The sequence below is a fragment of the Taudactylus pleione genome, unplaced genomic scaffold (assembly GCF_031769625.1).
Source record: "Taudactylus pleione unplaced genomic scaffold, aTauple2 ptg000408l, whole genome shotgun sequence".
Classification (NCBI taxonomy): domain Eukaryota; kingdom Metazoa; phylum Chordata; class Amphibia; order Anura; family Myobatrachidae; genus Taudactylus; species Taudactylus pleione.
In genome coordinates this window covers 6,947,632-6,958,348 of record NW_028284810.1, presented here as the reverse complement: position 1 = coordinate 6,958,348, position 10,717 = coordinate 6,947,632, and positions in this window count along the sequence as shown.

The window sequence follows — 10,717 nt, the reverse complement described above, 5'->3', positions numbered from 1 at the left end:
GAACCACCAGCCATGCGTCCGGCGGTAATACCTACTACACCCTCTACAACAGCTGAGGGGCCACTTATTGCCCCTCCCCTAAGTTCCTTAATAAACAAAATACTTCAGTTTTGTCCTTACTCTTACACAGAAACTGAGAATTGGGATTCACTCTTCGCAATTGTGGAAAAATGCCCATGAGAATGTGGTCAGCGTACTGAATAAGGAAACTGCTTGAATTATACTATGATCATTTGTCTCAAAGAATATTGAATTACCTAGTTTCACGGCTGAGAGATTTATAATTAACCTCTTTGGCCTGGCTTGAAGTTTTATCTATAAGTTCCTGAATCAATTTAAAATAACAATGACTTTGTCATTATTTCATTACAATCACTTCTTAATGTTGTATTTTGCAATTTCTAAAAGATTGTGATGAATACTAAGGGTTATATTTACTAAAGTGTGGCCGGGTTTTTAGAAGTGGAGATGTTGCCTATAGTAACCAATCAGATTCTACTTCTTGATCTAGCACCTTCTAGAGAATATAATAGCTAGAATGTGATTGGTTGCTATTGGCAACAACTCCAATTCTAAAAACCCATACTTTAGTAAATATACCCCAAATAGTTAATTTGCTTAATGAAAATGTATTGTTTTTGTCAGAGGTGTACATATAGTTTTTATTATAACAAAAGGTTTGAAAGAAAAGTTGTGGAAAAAGATATATTTAGATACATTTAAAGCATAACTAAAGGGTTACTTGCCAATAATAAAGGCTGTATATTGTGCAGCTAAATTATACACCTGAAATAAATGAATGGATTACACTAAATATGATCCTCCTCCGATCACTCCTCAGAAGGATGCTGCCATGAGAGTTTAGAATGGTTCCTCTAACTAAACACTCAGGTTTGCACATTTTCTCTGCTGAAATGCACTGTGTGGATTGGTGGATACATACACAAGGGGCGGGACTAGTGATGTCACAGTAGTAGCTAAAATGCCTGCATACTTGTACTACAGCCAAACTTATGTTGTCCACACATATTATCAGGCATGCTGCCACATGGAAGACGATTGTACATCACAGCTATTGACCAGTGTTTTGGAACTTTTCTATGTGTGGTTACCTACTGACCGCACTGACAGGCCCCAGTCTTGCCAGAAGTGATCCAGCCACTTGGCCCAATATGCCAAATGGTCATATTCCGACCCAGGGCCGTAGCTAGGGTAGTGCGGCCGGTGCCATCGTACAGGGCACCACAGGTCAGGGGGCGCATTTTAGGCCTGTCAAATTTCTGTTTATTATCATTCTTGCTATCATTTCATCCCCAGCATCTCCTGGCCTCTCCTATCCCTTCCCTGGCCCTACCCCATGGGGCCATGGCCCTTTTTTGGCTACATTATGTCCCTTTGAAAAATGAGGGGGGCACCAATGCTCTTTCTGGCACAGGGCATAAAAAAGTCTAGTTACGGCTCTGTTCCGACCACCTTTAAGGCATTAAACCAGTTATCTATGTGTAGCCAGATTTATAGTTGCTTAAATAGTATACAGGAAACAGTATCTTGGTTTCTGTAAACTTAGGACAAAAAAAAAAAAAGTTATCTGCACATATTATCAGCATTTATATACAAATAACAATTTCAATATTGAAAAAAAAAATTTTTTATATGAGCAATTGATTCCAGTTTTGGTCCACACTCCACAGTCAGTCATACTACATACACATTAATCATACTCCACTCTTGTGTATCGAGTTTATCTACATTAGAAGGTAAAAAACAAACAAAAAAAAAACCTTTGTTCACTTCATATTGAGTTTGGTAATGCAAAGTTATTTTATAGTAAGCATGAAAAAACACCTTTGGTTTAACCAGGCTATTGCTAAAAATGCTTACTGACTATTAGGACATTACCTTATGCAGGGTCGGTTCTAGGGTGTTTGACGCCGCTTGCAAACTATAAATTTGCACCTCCTACAAATATGTTGTCTTTTTGACATGTCGCCCCTTATTCACGTTACCCCACACAGTAGAGCCCCTTATTCACATTATGCTACACAGTAGGGGCTCCCCTTACCTATCTATTACTAAAGTGTGGGCTGGGCCTAATGTGCAGCCACTAACCAGAGGCTCAGGCTATTGCCTGCCTACTTTAGGGCGCATAAAGTGACCTGGGCCTAATGCCAAGAGTGACTTTTACTTATGGCACAGGCAATATACCTGCCTAACATGACCCATAGGCCTGATTGCAACCACGAGCCTAATACTCGACACCTGGTGGTCTAGGGAGGGGGGACGGTGGGGTGCTAAATTACCAGTGGCCAAGGCCACCTACCGGTAAGCTGGGAGAGGCTGCAGTGGGGGGCATCATTTAGCTCTTTGCTTCCCACCACCTGCAGCACTCTCCGTTCCTCATATTGTTCTTATGTTGCTGGCCCGTCCTGAGGAGCAGCACCATCTTCTGGTCTCTTCTGCGGTCGCCGGAGCTCTTCATGCAATGTCTCCTTTTATTGATCACCGCCGTGCGAGCAGAGGTATAACGCGGGGAGCAGTGATTAGATTGTCGCTGCTGCTTCTTTGGCTGCCAAATTTACCACATCGCGCCTGGCCTGACTGTATGTATAAACAGGGTTGCAAATCTACATTAAATATAGGAACAAAGTTGTTATATTTTGGCCTGGAAAAATCCAGCCATTCCTGATACTATAATAATTGGAGTATTACATAATGGCGTCACAAGGGTGGTGAGGGTCGCACCCGGGTGTCACACGCCGAGGGGTGACACCAAAGTGCTGACTCCTTGTCAGCGACAGGAGCTGGGTGCTGTACTGTAGCATTACATTCAGCACTCTGCTCCTGACACAGTGAGGGAGTTGGCACTGCACACAGACTGGTCCCCGGGGGCAGTCCGCATCTCCAGGACCCCCGGAGTCAATACAACAGGGGGTTCGGGCCCCAAGTCCACGGCTCCTACCAACGAGGCCACGCCCCCTTTTTGCCAGTGCACTACACTCCCACTGGCACCGGGTGTCACCATGGGGAGGGACACCACTGATATTACACTACCATTTGTCTTGTCGTGGACACATTACTTGAGTATTCTGTCACAGCAATTTTCTATTTTTCTTACACATTTTAATACAGAATAGCATATCATTAAAAAGTGCTAGTAGCCATTGGCACATTACTATAAAATTACCAGTTAGAATGTTTTTCCATGCTTGTCAACCCTTATATAATTAAAAGAAATACATATAATAATAATAATGTTCCACAGCAAAAATAAAACCTGCACATTAATCAAGGTGCGATAAAACATTATTTGCTACATGTGTTACCATAAAATAATACACCAACATTTCTTTTGTTAAAAAATGTATTTTTTGTTCAAATCACTGAGACATATGGAAGGTACAGAGACAACGTTAATCTAAGTGATGGTAGCATTTCATAATATTACAGACAGGGACAAAATGAAAAAACAAACACATTCAGAATTTAACCTGATTACATATTTAGTTCAGTTCTGAGCATTTCATATTTCAAAACAATTAAGGAGGATATAACAGGGAAAAAAATAGTAAAACATTTCATTTCAGCATCAGGCTAAAACTTTGTTCATTTGGCTGAATGTATATTTTTTCTGACATGTGGCTGTAATACTTTGATTTTGATATATATATACTAGTAAAATGCTAAAAGCACAGTAATAATAGCTTTAAAAAAGTAATACTAAATATATTAACTAAGTATATATATTCGTAGTTATATTTAAAAATAGTGAAAAGTGTACATATCCTCCAAAGCATGCATGGCCTTTCCCCCGCTATGAACAGAGAGTCCCAGCAAGCACTGCCAGGGCATGCTAAGACTTATAGTTCCACAACACCTAGAGAGCCACTGGGTGCCTATGTTTGCTTCAAGGCATTGAATGGGAAGGTGATTTTAGGTCTGTGGATAGTAAAGAATTTTCTAAACAAACCGTGATATGGTTTATTCACCTATTGATTTTAGCTGAGAGATACAGCATTTCAATGTTTAATTCAATCTAGCTCTATTGTATTGCGGCACTCCCTACCTTTGGCAATAAGATTGTGACCTTCCAGTGACAAGGTTTGCAGGACACCAGACATAAACTATAGCCATGATCTGATGTTATCCTCTGTAACGGTTACTGATGGTAAATAGCTTGGCTGGGAAGACAACACGCGTAGCCTGCTGCTAGGCAGCATATTTTATAAGTTAAAAAAAAATGAAAAGTTGAAAAAAAAAAAGTGTACCTAAAAACAAGTTGCTACTATATGGGAACTATTTCATCTGCTAGAAAATAACATGTATTTATTATTAAAAGGCATATTGTACATGTATCTAGTTATGGAATTTAGTGTGTTACAAAATGGATGCAGCATTCCTGCCAGTTCACAGTGCAATAATATTATGCTCCAGCCTTTCCCACTTACTTATTATATATATTATAAGTGTCCTGGCTGTTGGCTGGTGTGAATATATATATATATTTTTACTTTCGGCTATAGGAGTTTCTTTTAAAAAAAGCAAGAGATTTATGGTTCTACTTACAAAGATTTATGAATCCATTTTCCCTAGCGTTACATTATGGTAAAAATAGTTGTTTTAAGTTAATTTATAAGCCTTCAACCAGCCAATGACCACAGAATGCACAAAAATCATTCAAGATGGAAGTGTGAAGATGAATATAGCGGAGCAGACCACATCTACTCAGGTTCTAACTGCACGGTGCTGCAGCCAACAGAGCAGAGCACATCTGCTCAGGATCTAACTGCATGGTGCTGCAGCCAACAGAGCAGAGCACATCTGCTCAGGATCTAACTGCACGATGCTGCAGCCAACAGAGCAGAGCACATCTGCTCAGGATCTAACTGCATGGTGCTGAAGCCCTCAGAGCAGAGCACATCTGCTCAGGATCTAACTGCACGATGCTGCAGCCCTCAGAGCAGAGCACATCTACTCAGGATATAAATGCATGGTGCTTCAGCCAACAGAGCACATCTACTCAGGATCTAACTGCATGGTGCTGCAGCCCTCAGAGCAGAGCACATCTGCACAGGATCTAACTGCATGGTGCTGCAGCCAACAGAGCAGAGCACATCTGCTCAGGATCTAACTGCACGATGCTGCAGCCCTCAGAGCAGAGCACATCTACTCAGGATATAAATGCATGGTGCTTCAGCCAACAGAGCACATCTACTCAGGATCTAACTGCATGGTGCTGCAGCCCTCAGAGCAGAGCACATCTGCACAGGATCTAACTGCACGATGCTGCAGCCAACAGAGCAGAGCACATCGACTCAGGATCTAATTGCACGATGCTGCAGCCAGGGTCTTCCAATGATGGATATTGGTTGCACTTGTGAATTACTGGGCCATGCTAAAACTCGCAATGTAATACTTAATGATGAAATTAAAATATAAATAAGTAACAGCTCCGAAACTGTAGAACAAGCTGCAAATGATTTTATTAGCATCATTTATGACCAGTCTTAAAATGACCAGAACTGAACTACATCAAAACATAACATAAATAAGACAGTAAATAAATAAGTGGAGATAGTAAATCATTAAAATGATACAACAGCTCTACACATGTGTCTACATTTTACAAAATCAAGCTGACAAAACACACAGGAAACCTTCATTAATCCTTTACAATGCACCCTTCACGGACCAAGGGTTATGCAACACACACATTATTGCTGTTAAATAACTTCATATTATGCCCTCCCCAAATCTTTGACCTTACAAGTACATATGTGACTTCTTCTAGTAGTCTTAAAAGCAGGTAGAGTTTAGAGCAGGGTAAGGTGACCTGTGGATCTACAACAGTTCTATAGCTAGCCAGATGGTAGAGATGCTTAACAATGGCTTTAGAGCCACAGGTTACTTAACCCTGAAATAGCAGTATTCGGTCTTGAACCAGTACACTGGAGTTCAATGCATTTTGTTCACAATAATACTTGATTGTCTTTAGACAGACACTTGAAACCACCTGCTCAGTTCCCTCACGGTAAGTGAATACCACTTTTACCAGTGTGCTGTCAACATTTTGGTTATCCATATTTCACATTTGTATAGTGGAATGAGCCATGATTTGAGAACAGCAGATGGGCAGAATAGTGCCCATATCACTACACACATCAATACTAGGAGTCGTCCTACCTAAGCAGAAATAAGATTATTTTGACTGAGCCAATGGTTTTAAATAAAGGAGAGATCTGAAATGTGTCAAATGTGTTGTCGTGGAGGGCAAGCTGAGAGCCTCCGACCTTCAAAAGCAATATAATTATTATATTATCTTCCTCTGGAGCCTTTAAACATTTTTGGTCTGGTAAGGAGGATAGTGTCGCATGACGGAGCATTTCAGACATTCGCATCTGATATTATATAGCACAAATACAGAGAGACTATTAATACATTCATCTAATAGTGAGACGGTTTTAAAACACATGCTATACAAATCATGTGTATGATTTGCACACGTCTTCTTCTTGTACATATAATTTAGATGTAACGTAACAGTGATTTATATAAGTAATGCTAAATCACTGAAGAACATTTAAATGTGTAAAAACATGAATTCTAAACGAAGGAAAATGTTTCATTGTATTTGGTTTTGGATGAGTTTTTACGATGTGATCAAATTTAAAACAATTTGCCAAAAGTTCTCTAACAGCTGAGGGTGCACATTATTTAAAGTTGAACAATTCTTTGTAAATGAGTCTGTTTAGAGTAATTATACAGATATAACTTCAGAACATACTGTACCATATAACAGAGTAGCACATAGCAGTAGCCATTGCTACACTAGTCCACGTGTACAGTTTGGCCCAATGGACCAATGTCAAGAGTCAAAGCCTTTAGATATAAAGCTAGAACGCACTTGAAATTAACCAAATGTTGACTCATGGTTTCATGTATGACTTATGGTGAATTTGTAACATAATACTTCATTACAAATTAAATATTACAGGTCCATATTAAATAAAAGCGAATAACTAATAGTCCAATGATGGATTTCATTTTCAGATGTTATGATAGATACTTCCACATTATATTGTCCACCATAGGATTACAACTGCTGGAAAGCTCACAATATTATGGGCCTTATTCAGAGTCAGGCACAAGTGTAACTGTCCTCATTTGCAATTTTTTAAACAGTGAATGCGCATATTTTCGCAAACCGCATTTTTTTTGCCTCTGGTCTGATTTGTGACGCTCTGTGACCAGGGGACTGAGATTGGGGCTGGAATGCGCGTGTATGGTGGGACGTGTGCAAATATGTGACTGCAGTGGGTGTGAAGTCACAATAAAAGTACAGTACAGTACACATGGCCACCAAAAAGTCTCAAACACAGCCTCTTGGCTGACCTGCGTCAGCTTTGATCCCAGTGTAAAGTTGATAATGATGACTGCGTCCTATAGCTCACATATGTGAAAACGCCTGAATCAGTGCTTAGAGAAACACTTCTAACAGTACAGAACCCTTGTTTTTCAGAAATAAAGAATGATTCATGCATAATGTGGGAAATGGAAACCTGTACATATATTTATAAGTGTTGAAATTACAATAAAAAAAACCTAAAATTTTATATCTGTGTCTGCTTCAGATCCTCCAAGGCACTTAGGGGACTATTCATCATTACTAAAAATTCTCTGGAGGTAATTAGGTTTAGAACTCGCATGGAGTTCTACCTAATTACCGGAGTAATTCATCATTCCTCCTCTCCATAACTATCTATTCCGAAAAGCTGTCATTTTAGCGATGACAGCTTTTCGGGAAATAGATACTTTTCCCTGCCTGGTCTAACCTACCGCAGCTGTAATCTGTGCTGTGCATGCGCCGTTACATCCATAAAAGCATGGCATGCGCAGAACTGCCTACAGCTGCGGTAATTCTGTGTCATCCCCCCTCCCCGCCAATTATCTGGCCGCTGCAGCCACCGCCGGTTGCTGTTCTGACACTGTGTTCTCCCGGCAGAACACAGTAAATTTTAGAAAAAAAACTTTTTTTTTCTTCTAAACATTACTGTGTTCTGCTGGGAGAACACAGTGTTAGAACAGCAGCCGAAGGACCAGGGGGTGACTGAACGAGCCAAGGAGGACTTGCCCAGCTGACAGCAGGTAAGTGTAACCCGCTATACGCCTCACAGTGGCGTATAGTAACACCATCAATTCCGAATATACATAATTTTCGGAATTTGATAAATAGCATAATTTCCATAGTGGAAAATAATGCAGGCGGACTTAAGCAGGAGATATCAGTGATATCTCCTGTGTTAAGTGTGTTCATGAGTTCTAAAATAACGGTAATTAAGGAAAATGTTCTTAAAACCATTATTTTAGTGTTGATGAATAGGCCCCTTAGACTGGTCATTAACTTCAATATATTGTGTGCTGCGATTTTTACCATTTTCTGTACTGTCCATGAAGCCACCACTCCAGTAACAATCCAGTCTTATCTCAGGTACGACAAGGGAAGGGAGTTGCAGGCAAGTGGGAAGAGTCACACTTGAGATTTGCCAGGGACTACCACTGAATTTGTGACTGACTGTAAATAGATCGCAGAGATAAGACTTTTTTTTATAAATAAAAGCAAATTGCGATTAAGTTTCAGACTGACTCTGAATAAGGTCCTAAAGCTTGGTACATACTTACCCGACATTGCGGGCGACTGGCTGTCACGTCACCCGAGCAGCCAATTTGGTAAGCTATACACACTTACCAATCAGCCGCTCGATATCTCAGGCTAGACATCGCAATTGAGCGGGCATTTCAATTTGCCCACCCAGTTGTGATGTCAGTGTTGACGGTGCCTGCAGCCAGTGTACGGGCAGTCGGCGGGTGGCAGATGCACATATATATCGGTATCAGTTGTGCTGCAGGGCCGGCCTGATAGGTCTGTGAACGACGTCTTTCACAGAAATATCGGGTATACACACCCACCAATCTGCTACAGATATATAATTCATCATTCCATCAAATTATATATCTACTAGTGTGCACCCAGCTTAAAGACCCCAACACACTAGACGATTTTATTAACGATTTGGCCGATTCCGACGCATCGGAATGACAAATCGTTAAAATCGTCCAGTGTGTATGCACTATACATCATGTAGTGCGCACTCTCGTGGGGTGGTCATCCACATCGCCTGATCTTTTGTACATGCAGTCAAATCAGGCGATGCGGCTGAAGATCCCACGCAGCGCGATGCGGCGGAGGCCAGTATATGGTGCAGTCAGTCACCGGATCACCCAGTGTTTACAGACCGCCCGATATATCGGCCAGTCAGCAGGGGGGTCATGTGTTGCATCGCTGGGTACACACGTCGTTTAGTGTGTACCCAGCTTTAGTGGTCTAGTTACTAAGCAGTGTTAGGAGACAGAGTGAAAAGTGATAAGAGAGTGATAAGGTGCCAGACAGTCAGCTCCCAACTGTCATTTTTCAAACACAGCCTGTGAGATGACAGTTGGGAGCTGACTGGCTGGCACCTTATTACTTTCTTATCACTTTTCACTGTCTCCTAACACTGCTTCGTAAATGGACCCCATAGACTCATTAAGGAGGTGTACTTCAATACACAATGGGGAGTCCAAGGTTTTCCTTTTTATCCAAGAGCTGCAGTGACAGATGTTTTACACATAGTGGAGGTAGAAACATGAGGAATCTTTAAATACAACCACAAACAAAAGTCATAGCAGTAATACCCTTGGATCTAGTCACAAGCCTCAGTCATATTACAAAACTTTGATGATTTGTTGGTTGAGTTTTAGTGCAGCCCACATAATTGCCACCTCCACTCTGTGTATTCATGGATACAATTTAACAAGAGGACTTATTTGAACAAAGCCAGCGTTCACCATTACACAACACTAACTGTACTAAAGATTCTCTATATAATCATATAAATTTATCTATAGACATGTCACATACTTTTAAGGGGACATTTAAAAAATTAAATAAGTGCTTTACATCCAACAGAAGCTCTAAATAAGCACTTTTATATAAGCCAAACTGGAAATATAATTGGAGAGTTATTTCAAATACAATAATTACCTGTACTATACACGATGTTGGCCCTAATTCACTTTAATCCTTGCAAGCATTTCTCTCTTGGCTATAGACTTACACGAATCACATACCAGTTTGGCAATCTATTTTGCTGGGGATTATCTGCATGGGAATTGGCAAGAGTGGGATATATAGATATAAAATCATTCTGAAAGGGAAGATTTTTAGAACTGTAAGTGACTGACTTCACTGCTTCACAAGACAATCCGCAGGAACCTAAAAAGTTTGGTATGTAACAAGAAGCTGGCAGAAATATCCATAGCAACCATGAAGGCCAATGTCATGTGCAGTGTTTGAATACATAGGGGCCTATTTATCAACGAGTTTTATCATACGCAACGAGTGACAAAACCTGTTGCGTATGATAAATGGTGCTCCAGCCAATCAGCTCCCAACTGTCATATTTCAAACAGATGACAGTTAGGAGCTGATTGGCTGGAGCACCATTATCATACACAACAGGTTTTATCACTCATTGTGTATGCTAAAGCTTGTTGATAAATATGCCCCATAGTGCCTTGTACATATTGTAGTGATAAACAACCCCACAGGGTTCACACAGGACCACATTCACTTGGGACAGATTACTTTATGCAGCGTGAGATACCATCTCCCTCCCAGGCA